This window comes from Rhincodon typus, chromosome 18 (assembly GCF_021869965.1).
Source record: "Rhincodon typus isolate 14 chromosome 18, sRhiTyp1.1, whole genome shotgun sequence".
In the NCBI taxonomy this organism is placed as follows: domain Eukaryota; kingdom Metazoa; phylum Chordata; class Chondrichthyes; order Orectolobiformes; family Rhincodontidae; genus Rhincodon; species Rhincodon typus.
Window position 1 is genome coordinate 48,189,484 of NC_063349.1, and position 13,122 is coordinate 48,202,605.

General features: G+C 46.0%; 1 protein-coding gene across 3 annotated transcripts in view; it reads right to left on the reverse strand.

The window, feature by feature from the left end:
* rassf3 (Ras association domain family member 3) overlaps positions 1 to 13,122 on the reverse strand; it is a 214,127-nt gene that overhangs the window by 72,736 nt on the left and 128,269 nt on the right. The gene's annotated exons all lie outside the window — the stretch shown is intronic.

A 13,122-nucleotide genomic window follows, 5' to 3' on the forward strand; every position in this document is an offset into this window, starting at 1 on the left:
AGACATACACACACACACAGAGACAGACACACACACAGAGACACGCACACAGAGACACATGCACACACAGAGACACACACACACACACACAGTGACACATGCACACAGACACACACTGACATACTATACACACACGACACAGACACTATATTCACACATGCACAAGTGAGTGCCTCACAGCTCGTACAAATGGATGGGATCCATTTATCTTGCAGCTGGTTTACAAACAAGGCCAAAATCCTGACCGAGATGGGAACGTGGGAGAACAGCACACTTTGTTCTCTCTCTCCCTCAACACCGATATATCTTTCTTTAAAGAACTTCTGCTGTCAGGAGGAGCCACTGAGGGGGTGGGGGGGAATATTGCTGCTTTCTCCTGGGCATGGTTTTGCTTCATGCAGTCTGTTAGCTCCCACGGCAAACATATAGGGAAGCAGCAAAAGCCAATGTTGGGCTGTTCTCACAAGGCAGAGCAAATTCAACAAAGTCAGCAGAGAGGATCCCCATGTTCAGATCCAGGCCCCCAATCAGCTTCAGTAGACACAGCAAAGGCGTGATACTCAGGCTGGGCTAATCACCATGGACAGTCGCCAGGGTGACAGGTCGTGATGGTGTTGGGTGGGACAGGCTACAAGGATGGTAGTGGCTGAGTCACAGAGTTTATACAGCATGAAAAGAAGCCACTCAGCCCATCCGCTCCTGAGACATCCATCCAACCTAATCCCACTCACCAGCATTCTGTCTGTAGCCTTGTATTCCATTGTGTTTCAAGCTTCAACTAAACACTTCAACAATGTTGTAGGAGACTCCTGCCTTGACGACCCTCTTAGGCAGTGAGTTCCAGATACTCACCAACCTCTGGGTGAAAAATCTTTCCTCAAATCCCCTCGAAACCTTTTGCTTAAAATGGTGCTATTTTTGTAAGTCCCATGCACACGCCCCAATCAGTTCTGGACTAAAATGGCACTCAGCTTCATTACAGCTCAAAAGAACCTGATTTCAATGTTAAGAAGGAGGTCCATTATCTGTATCAGGTAAGCACTTTCAACGCCTCATCTTTTCAAGATGGAATGAGGAAAGAGCCATTCATCTTCAGGTGGATTGAGGCAATGAAAACCGACCCTGGCTATTGGTGTTGACTGGCCAGCCACTGAAATCTCCGTTAGTGCAGTTTACAATGCCAAACATTTGTCATCGGTTAACTCTCACCAAGTCTGGCTCCCGTTTATCATGGTTCTTATATTTTCTTCAAGACTTACGCAAGTTTTCACCCCAAGTTTACAGTTGCTTTCAGAAAACGGTGTCACTGGAATAGCCAAACTTGTGAGTGATAAAAAGAGGGCTTCAGCAGCGATGGGATTGAGATACAGGCAGAAAGGGGGCATTTGGACAGTCTACTTATAATTCATGCAAATCGCCATGGAGACCAGCCTTCAAGAAGTAGCCAGATCAACACAAGGAGAGAAAGGGAAAGAGAAGTATATCCTGATGGAGGTAGATGATAAAGTGTGGGAGTCAGCTCACATGAAGCATAAATACTAGTATAGATTCTTCAGGCCGAAGGGCCAATTTCTGTGCTCTGATTATTGTGCAGTACAAAGTCGAAGGTGGAACCAATTTGAAAAGCTGACATGACACAAGACTAGAAACTATTCCCTTGAGGCAAGTGTAGTCTTTAGAACATTCCCAACAGTTGTGTTTTTCATGAGTGCCAGAATGTTCTTTAAGCATAAACAGATTTGATGAAACAGTCAATAAAACTGTAACAACATGAAACGACAGAACCTAGTTTTGTGTAGGTGCGGGTAAGCAGGCCCAAGAGCCCGAGGGAGGAAGCAAAACTGGAAATCCTTCTCTGAAAAAGTTTAGTCTTCCCCTCAGATCTCAATGCAATTTTCCATTTCGCAAAATGGACAAAAGCTGCACTCAAGTTAGAACACAAAGCGGCGGTAAACTGAGGTTAGTCACAGGTAAATAATACAACAGATGTCATCAGAATACATTACAGAGTTGTTTTTCCCATTCAATCTAGATCCTCTTACAGACAGATCGACAAAGCATCCATGACCACAACACCACACTGCAAATCCACTGCATCTTTCTAACAAGGTTCCATAGATGTACAGGTGCCATGCAGTACTGAGAATAGCAATAGAATGATAACAGAAGGTGAGTGCGTGGCTGGAGAGATAGTGCAGGAGGGACACCTTTACATTCCTGAGGCATTGGGACCATTTCTGGGGGGGAGCTCGGAACTATACAAGTTGGAGGGTTACATCTGAACAGGAATGGGACTAACATTCTCATGGGGAGGCTTACAGGTGCTGTTGGGACGGATTTAGACTGGATTGGCAGGGGGATGGAATTCTGACAAGTAGTTCAGAGGCGAGAGAAGCCTGAGATGGAATTAGGAGTTAAAATACCAGTCTCGATGGCAGAGGTACCATAGGTTAGATAAGAAAGAAATGTTAACGAGACTAAATGGAATATATTTTAATGTGAGCCTGAGGAATACGATACATGAGCTGAGGGACATAGATAGGGAGCGTAAGACCACAGCTATGACCAAGATTTAGTTAAAAGATGGACAGGATTAGTAAGTCAACGTTCTTGGTTACAGGATATGCAAACAAGATAGAGGAGGGGATTGAAGAGGCAGGGGAAGAAGGAGTTGCAATGTTGATTACAGCATCAATGTCAATTGGTTTGGTGGTGGCCTAGTAGTATTATCTCTAAACTCGTAAACCAAAGACCCTGGGTTCAAATTCTACCATGGCAGGTGACAGCATGTGAATCCCATAAAGTATAAGTAAAAGCCTAATAGTCAAACTGTTGTTGATTGTTATAAAAACCCATCTGCTTCACCAATGTTCACCTGCACATCTGCTAATGTGGTATACTGTATCCGCTGTTCCCAATGTGGCCTCCTCTACATTGGGGAAACCAAGCGGAGGCTTGGGGATCGCTTTGCGGAACACCTACGCTCGGTTCGCACCAAACAATTGCACCTCCCAGTTGCGAACCATTTCAACTCCCCCTCCCACTCCTTGGACAACATGTCCATCCTGGGCCTCCTGCAGTGCCACAACGATGCCACTCGAAGGTTGCAGGAACAGCATCTCATATTTCGCTTGGGAACCCTGCAGCCCAATGGTATCAATGTGGATTTCACAAGCTTCAAAATCTCCCCTCCCCTGACTGCATCCCAAAACCAGCCCAGCTCGTCCCCGCCTCCCTAACCTGTCCTTCCTCCCACCTATCTCCTCCTCCCACCTCAAGCCCCACCCCCATCTTCTACCTACTAGCCTCATCCCGCCTCCTTGACCTGTCCGTCCTCCCTGGATCGACATATCCCCTCCCTAACTCCCCATCTACACTCACCTTTACTGGCTCCAACCCCGCCTCCTTGACCTGTCTGTGTCCTCTCCACCTATCTTCTCCTCTATCCATCTTCTATCCACCTCCCCCTCTCTCCCTATTTATTTCAGAACCCCCTTCCCCTCCCCCGTTTCTGAAGAAGGGTCTAGCCCCGAAACGTCAGCCTTCCTGCTCCCCTGATGCTGCTTGGCCTGCTGTGTTCATCCAGCCCTGCACTTTGTTGTCTCTTTTTGAAACCCAGGCATCAGGAATGAGCAGCACGGAGACAGCAGGTAGGTCATTAGCCAGAGTCTATGACGGGGCATCACTGCGGACGGAACCAGTTTGAACAGGATATGCTGCTGCCATCCATGAAGCAATGGAACTCCATGAAACTCCAATGACTTCAATTGTACTAATGTATTCAATTGCTTGGCAACCTCATTTTCCTATAGGGTAATCACACACTCTGCTATCAATCATCACAAGTAACAAACAAGAGAAAGAGGAAGCAGCTATATCGCTGGTGTCCTCAGGATTTGCTTACGTTGCCACTGAGCGTACACAGTCGTGAAAATCAATACAGGCCACCTGCGCCATTGGTAACAGGCCCATTGGACATGAGTTATTTTTAGGCCTCTGCCTCACACACAGTTCAATAGGAGTTTTCTTTTCCCTTGTGTTTAATGGAAAGGCTAACCTGAGGCTTCTTCAGTATGTGGCAGTGTGAAATGAAAACCAGACTTACTTCCTCCCTACCCAACCTCCCCACTCCCTGCCCACGCCAGCACAGTCCAGAGCCAGGAGCTCCCTGTGACTGCTGCAGCGTTGGCAAAAAGCAAACTGCAGCAGGATGAGGCCGTTCAGCCTCTCAAGCCTTCCTAGCCCACCAATAAGCTCAATGCCGATCTGATCATGGTCTCAACCCCACTCTCCCGTCTGTCCACCATAACCCTCAACTCCCGCGTAGCTCAGAAATCAATTACAGCCAATGCATTCAAGGACGCAGCCTTCACTGCTTTCTGAAGAGGAGCATCCCAATGTGTATTTAAGGTGAGAGGGGGAAACGTTCAAAGGAGATGTAAAGGGTAATTTACACAGAGAACGGTAGGTGCCTGGAACGTGCTGCCAGGGGTGGTGGTGAAGGCAGATACGATAGGGGCTTTTAAGGAGCTTTTAGATAAGCACATGAATATGCAAGGAATGGAAGCATACAGACCAAGGGCAGGCAGAAGGGGTGAGTTTAATTTGGCATCATGCTCAGCACAACATTGTGGGCCAAAGGGCCCGTTCCTCTGCTGCACTGTTCTATGTTCTATATAAATGACCCTTAGGAAAAAAATTAAGATCATAGGAACAGGAGTAGGCCATTCAGCCCATCCATGCTGCTCCACCACTCAATGTAATCATGGCTGATCAAACACTTCCAATGCCTTTTACTCACTCCAACCCTATAACCCTGTATCTGACTGGCATTCGGGAATCTATCAATGTCTATCTTAAAAATACTGAGGTACTGAACCTGCACAACCATCTGTTGTAGAGAATTCTAAAGGTTCATCACCCTTTGAGTGAAATAATTTCCCCTCATCTCAGACTAAATGGCAGGCCCTTATTTTTAAATCATCCCCCTGGTTTTGGACTCCCCAAATAGGAGAGCCATCTTTCCTTCGTCTGCCCTATTTATTCCTTGAAGTATTTTGTAGATTTCAATGAGATCATCTCCCATGTAAATCTTTGAAATTCTAAACAATGTGTGTCCAGTTTGTCCAGCCTCTCTTCATAGGATAGTCCAGTCATCTTGGGAGTAAGTCTGGTGAACCTTCATTGCAATCCCTCTATGGCAATAATATCTTTACTGAGACCAAACCTCCAAGCTCCTATCTAATCGAATCAAGACTTCACAAACCCTCTTGCAATAAAGCCCAACATTCCATTAGCCTTCCTAATAGCTTGCTACACATGTACATTAGACTTCAATGACTTAGATTGTGCACTTTGGTAGGAGGAATAAACTATTTTCTAAACAGGGAAAGGCTTCAGAATCTGAAGCACAACGGGACTTGGGAGTCCTGGTTCAGGATTCTCTCAAGGTTAACATGCAGGTTCAGTTAATAGTTAGGAAGGCAAATGCAATGCTAGCATTCATTTCAAGAGGCCTAGAATACAAGAGTAGAAATGTACTGCTGAGTCTGTATAAGGCTCTAGTCAGACCACATTTGGAATATTGTGAGCAGTTTTGGGCCCCACATCTGAGGAAAGATGTGCTGGCCTTGGAAGGGGTCCAGAGGGGGTTTACAAAAATAATCCCAGGGATGAAGGGCTGGTCATATGAGGAGCTGTTGAGGGTTCTGGGTTTATACTTGATGGGGTTTAAAAGTATGAGTGGGGGATCTGATTGAAACTTACAGAATACTGAGTGGCCTCGATAGAATGGACATGGAGAAGAGGTTTCCACCAGTAGGAGAAACTAGGACTCGAGGGCACAGCTTCAGGGTGAAGGGACAACACTTTAGAACTGAGATGAGGAGGAATTTCTTCAGCCAGAGGGTGGTGAATCTGTGGAACCCGTTGCCACAGAAGGCTATGGAGGCCAAGTCACTGAGTGCATTTATGACAGAGCGAGATAGGTTCTTGGTTGGTAAGGGGATCAAGGGTTACAGGGAGAAGGCAGGAGAATGGGGTTGAGAAACATATCAGCCATGATCGAATGGCAGAGCAGACTTGATAGACTGAATGGCCTAATTCTGTTGCTATATCTTATCATCTTATTTCCTCCTTAAAATCAACATTAAATGGATGAGCCCTTATTCTGAAAGTATGCCCTTAGCTCTAGATTTACTCCGGGAGGTGAAACGTTGTTGTTTAACATCCATCCTATGAATTTCCCTCCTCCCTTCCCCCACCAAGATTTTATGTTGCAGTCAGTTGCCTCTTATTCTTCTGAATACCATGAGCACAAACTCAGCCAGACCTTGCAAAACAGTTATAATGTGGAGGTGCTGGTGTTGGATTGGGTTGGACAAGGTCAAAAAACATCACATGACACCAGGTTATAGTCCAACAGGTTTATTTGAAATCACAAGCTTTTGGAGACTTGCTCCTTCCTCGGCGTAGCAAAGGAACAACGCTCCGAAAGCTACTGTTTTGAAATAAACCTGTTGGGCTATAACCTGGTGTCATGTGATTTTTGACCTTGCAAAACAGTCAGCACAGGAAATTTCACCTGTTCTGAAAATCCAGGATAAAAAATACCCACATCGCTCGAAAAGGGGCAATAACAGAATTTCAAATTTCAAATCACTGGCTCAAATCCCAACAATACAGAAAACAGCATCAATTGTACAGACCCGCTATAAAGTCCATCGTGAACCTGATTTCAAAAATGTGCCACTGCTCCTTTACATCACAGGGTCTAAACTCTGCAACTCCCTCACTAACAATGCTGCTGTGATTCAGATATTTTCTGACCTACCTGTTCAGAGCTGTTATTATATATTTCTATTTTTTATAATTTATTGCTGGATTTTTTATTTCTTTATTTTTCCCATAAGAATTTGTACTTAAGAATCTGTACCTTGGTACCTAAGATGGCGCCATAAGTGGCAACTTGTAAACTTTTCACTTTGCTCACGTGGGCACCTGTGACAATAAAGCTACTTCTAATTCTAATTCCACACCTGTGGAGCAGGTGAAACTTGAACTCAGCCCTAAATGAAACCTTGAACCATTTTTAGGACTCCTGGATATGGGCAATAAATGCTGGCACATATTCCAGGAGCAATTCTGCTTCCGATTTTGTTGAAACAAGCTGCACAGAACGAATGTACATTCGAGATTTGGAAATTCCAGAATCACATTTTCTCCCCTCAGACTTTTACAGCACAGGACAATGCCAAACAGCCCATCATGTGTGACAAAGAACCGACTACACCAATCCCTTTTTCCAGCTCATAGCCCTGTAGACAATGGCGTTGCAGGTGAGCATCTAAATATTATGAGAGTTTCTGACTTAACCACCCTTACAGACAGTGAGCTCCAGACTCCCTCCACACTCTGGTTCCCAGACGATTGGTGTTATGAGATATTTCGGTGCCTCCTTCATTTCAATTGGTCATTTTCAAAACTGAACTTTTCAGTTACCCTGGGCTACTCCCAGTCTCATCTTGAAAGTACTTGGTTGAGACAAAAAGTGCTGGGGAGTTCCACTTGTGGGCTGGAATTTCCCATTGCATTCCCAGGATTCCCCTGCCCATGACCCAGTCTTTCATTGGCGCTTCAATGCAGTATGGAAGGAGTGCTACACAGTTAGTGGTGTCGATGAGAGGTTAAGTTCGAGTGGGATGTAAAAGATTTGCCTAAACAACAACTCAGCGCTTGTGAACAATTTTGAAATTGCAAAGCGTGAGATTTAAACACTGGGGTTTTTTCCCCCCCTCCTACTCAAACACAGAGAGCGGGATTTTCCCACCTGGACTTCAAGATTCGTTGGGCGCTAGAATAGGGTGACAAAAGATGAAAAAAACAGAACAAGACCCAGAGACCAGAGTACTGAGGTTGAGAGCAGAGGTTCGATTTAAAGCCAGGGACAGCTCGTAGTGCAGTGCACTGGAAGTCAAGCTGGGACTCAGTGTGGCCACGCTGGGGGGGTGGTTTCTCACGCTTCACCCACAGATGGCATCCGTCATGGAACTGCTAAACTCACCAACATCTTATTTTCCTATATTTTGAAGGTATGTCAATTCTGAAGAAGAGTCAGAGCACATTCAAAACATTAACTCTCTCTCCCTCTCCACTGATGCTGCCTGACCTGCTGAGTTTCTCCAGCACTTTCTACTCCTTTCCACAGTCATGGTGTTGCCGTTTTGGGTGAGATGTGAAACCAAGGCCCTGTTTGCAGTTCAGTTCAAACCTTCCCCCATAACAACTTCACATTGTGATCCAATGCAGATTTTTGAGAATGCCTTTAATAGAGCTAAACATCTCCACATACACACACACACACACACACACACACAACCGTACACTCAATCACAAACTCACACACACTCACACACACACACAAACATAACTGCACACTCAGACACAAACCCACACACAGACACACACACACACGTAACCGTACACTCAGACACAAACTCACACGCGCTCACACACACACACATAACCGTACACTCAGACACAAACTCACACACACTCACACACACACACATAACCGTACACTCAGACACAAACTCACAAGCATTCACCCATACACACACACACAAACATAACTGCACACTCAGACACAAACTCACACACACACACAAACATAACCATACACTCAGACACAAACTCTCTCTCTCACACACACACACACAAACATAACCATACACTCAGACACAAATTCTCTCTCATACACACACACAAACAAACATAACCGTACACTCAGACACAAACTCACACGCGCACTCACACACACACACACACACACAAACATAACCATACACTCAGACACAAACTCTCTCTCTCTCACACACACACACACACAAACATAACCATACACTCAGACACAAACTCACACACACACACAAACATAAGCGTACACTCAGACATAAACTCTCAAACTCGCGCACACAAACTCACATTCGGACAGAGATAAACTGACACTGAGTGGAAGGAGGAGTCAGTAGGGCAGGTGAAAAAGTAGTTTGCAAAGTGTCTTCAAGGAATGGAGAAAGCAGGAACATTTCAGTCTCGTGATAATACAAGGAAACTCAGTGACAAACAACTGCAAATGGGGAAAATAAATGTGAAAACCATTCCGACGGCTTTAACCAGGGAGCAAGCGGCAAATGCCCATCACTCAATGTCTGATTTCTCTACCGTGACAGGAAATGCCTTTTCTCCCACTTGGGACCACAACCCCAGGCTGAGGAACATCGCTGGTAAGTGGGGCTTCCAGTCAAGCTAATTGCTCAGCCTTGTGCTAGCTCATTTCCACTGGAACCTCATCTTCCCTGTAATTACAGGCACTGTGCACCATCTGGATGCATGCGTGACTTCAAAAAGCTCAGACAACAGTGTAGCCTTTCCACCAAAAAACAGAATAAATGTCTAATTAAAGAGGAAGCCAGAACGGAACTGAGTGATTTACATCCGAGTTGCAAGACACAGCTTCTAAAAAGGACATGACAGGAGTCCCACACAGGTTAGTGCTGCTGTTGTAAGATGAACACAACACCTAGAATTAGCAGGACCCTGGATTAAATTCAGTTTTTAAATAAATCTGCCCCTCCTCTCCTAAAGTCTCATTCCAATAAGCAGCCCTAATAATTCCGTCCAAAATTCTCTCAGCCAGTTCCTTACATGAGATAACGCTGCCAGTTATTCATAGAATCAAAGAAAACCTACAGTGAGGAAGCAGGCCATTCAGCCCATACCAACTGTCTGAAGAGCATCCCACCCAGACCCATAACCCTGCACTTCCCATAGCTAATCCACCTAACCTGCACGTCTTGGGATTGTGGGAGGAAACTGGAGGGTGCCCACCCAGACACAGGGAGAATGTGCAAACTCCACACAGACAGGAATCAAACCCAGGTCCCTGGCACAGTGAGGAAGCACTTCTAACTACTGAGCCACCATGTCACCAAAATGCATTCTTAAAAACAACAATACAGCTTCGTATCTCATCACCATGGAATGTAACGCTGTTAAAGTTAATTTGTTTTTGGGATGCAACCCAAAGCAGTATTCATTGCCTGTCTCTAGATGAGGAAGTTAGGGTTTAATGTATGGAAATTTCCACGCTGCAGACAGAAAACAAAATCAAACAAACAACCACAGCATCATAACACAGGAACAATAAGGATATGAAATCATCCTCTTGAGGACAATCATTAAACCGCCCCACACAAGCAGTGTTCATGGAAAGTGAGAACCAAGTAAGTTTTTAATCGGAGAGTCATGAGCACTTGTGATGCCAAGGCATACAAGGCTATGGGCCGCATGCTTGGAAATAGTAGATGCAATGGGCATTCTCCTGTGCTGTACGTATATCTATGACTCTAAGAGTAAATTGCTGCTGATCCTCGTAGCAGTTAAGTGCAACAAAAACAGAAATTGCTGGAAGAGTTCAGCAGGTCTGGCAGCATCGGTGAAGGAAAAAACAGAGTTAATGTTTTGGGTCCAGTGACCCTTCCTCAGAACAGAAGGAAGTGTCACCAGACCCGAAACGTTAACTCTGATTTTTTTCTTCACAGACGCTGCCAGACCTGATGAGCATCCCCAGCAACTTCTGTTTTTGTTCCTGATTTACAGCAACCGCAGATCTTTCGGTTTTCATTTTGCAGTTAAGTGCACTTAGCCAGCTTTCATTCTTTAACATGACTAGCCTCCAGAGTTAACAAGGCCCCCTGACAGTCCAACTCCCCTTCAAATCAAACTTAATGAACAACTTGTGTGGAGGCCCCCCACCCGAAACGTCAGCTTTCCTGCTCCTCTGATGCTGCCTGGCCTGCTGTGTTCATCCAGCTCCACACTGTGTTATCTCTGACTCCAGCATCGGCAGTTCTCACTATCTCTAATGAACAACTTGCTCCCTTTTAAATCATGGCTTGATACATTGCTCCAATGGAGCTCAATGCATGTCACGTTGTATCACCAGCACCCTACAACCTTTTCGACTCGACATTAAATTAACATGTTTAGATCTTAACCTCTGGCTCCACCTCGTCCAGTGTGTTTTGTGTTGCTGCATTTTTGTTGATTCGTTTCTGTCTTGTAATGCTTCATGTTGCATTCAGATGGCTGGTATAGAGTCATTGTCAGCTCTTTTGGACTTCTTTGTTCCTTTGTTGTACCCATTACCACGCTCTTTGGCTTTTGCGTCATGGAATCTTTTGTTAGTTAATCTCTCCTGGTCTCCACCCTATTGCAGCCCTTACCTTTTTGTTCTTTCATGGGGTGTGGGCACCAATGCAAAGGCGAGCACTATCTGCAGAAACTACCACAAGGGCTGGCTCAGCCCTTTGATTTGATTTGATTGATCTATTGTCACTGATAGATCCTTATCATTGTTACAAAATACAATGAAAAATGTTGTATAGCTACGCCACATTCTAGCATCATCTTCAAACATGGAAAAATGAACCAAAACACAGAATAGGCAGAAAAGTAAAAAAAAAGAAGCCTGGAAACCGATATCCATTTCAAGCCCACCGACTCCCACAGCTCCTCCCACCCACCTTGCTGCAAAAATGCCATCCCCTATTCCCAATTCCTTTGCCTCCGCCACATCTGCTCCCAGGATGAGGCATTCCACTCCCGAACATCTCAGATGTCCTCGTTTTTCAAGGACCGCAACGTACCCCCCTCAGTGGTCGAGAACGCCCTCGACCGGGTCTCCCACATTTCCCGCAACTCGTCCCTTACACCCTCTCCCCGCAATAACAACCAAAACAGAATCCCCCTCGTCCTCACGTAACACCCCGCCAACCTCCGGATCCAACGCATCATCCTTCGACACTTCCGCCATCTGCAATCCGACCCCACCACCAAAGACATTTTTCCCTCCCCACCCTTATCTGCTTTCCGGAGGGACCACACTCTCCGTGACTCCCTTGCCCGCTCCACACTCCCCTCCAGCCCCACCACACGCAGCACTTTTCCCTGCAACCGCAGAAGTGCTACACCTGTCCCCACACCTCCTCCCTCACCCCCATCCCAGGTCCCAAGAAGACTTTCCACATCAAACAGATGTTCACCTGCACATCTGCTAGTATACTGTATCCGCTGTTCCCGTTGTGGTCTCCCCTACATCAGGGAAACCAAGCGGAGGCTTGGAGACCACTTTGCAGAACACCTACTCTCGGTTCGCAATAAACAACTGCACCTCCCAGTCGCGAACCATTTCAACTCCCCCTCCCATTCCTCAGACAACATGTCCATCCTGGGCCTCCTGCAGTGCCACAATGATGCCACCCAAAGGCTGCAGGAACAGCAACTCATATTCAGCTTGGGAACCCTGCAGCCCAATGGTATCAATGTGGATTTCACAAGTTTCAAAATCTCCCCTCCCCCTACCGCATCCCAAAACCAGCCCAGCTCGTCCCTGCCTCCCTAACCTGTCCTTCCTCCCACCTATCCCCTCCTCCCACCTCAAGCCCCACGCCCATCTCCTACCTACTAACCTCATCCTACCCCCTTGACCTGTCCATCCTCCCTGGACTGACCTATCCCCTACCTAACTCCCCACCTACACTCACCTTTATTGGCTCCATCCCCGCCTCTTTGACCTGTCTGTCTCCTCTCCACCTATCCTCTCCTCTATCCATCTTCTATCCGCCTCCCCCTCTCTCCCTATTTATTTCAGAACCCCCTTCCCCTCCCCCATTTCTGAAGAAGGGTCTAGGCCTGAAACGTCAGCCTTCCTGCTCCTCTGATGCTGCTTGACCTGCTGTGTTCATCCAGCTCTACACCTTGTTATCTCAGATTCTCCAACATCTGCAGTTGCTACTATCTCCGAAGCTAGTTAAGCAGTTATTTAAGAGTCAACCACACCACTGTAGGTTTTTGAGTCATGTGTGGGCCAGACTGGGTTCCTCAGCACTTTTGTCTTCCTCATTCCTTTATGAAACATTGGTGTCACTGGCAAAACCAACATTTGTTGTCCATCTCTAAATGCCACAATGGAGTTGCTTGCTAAACCACCTCAGAGGCAAGTTAAGAGTTGACAATGCTGTAGATCTGGAGTTGCTTGTAATACAGATAAAATGGCAGACT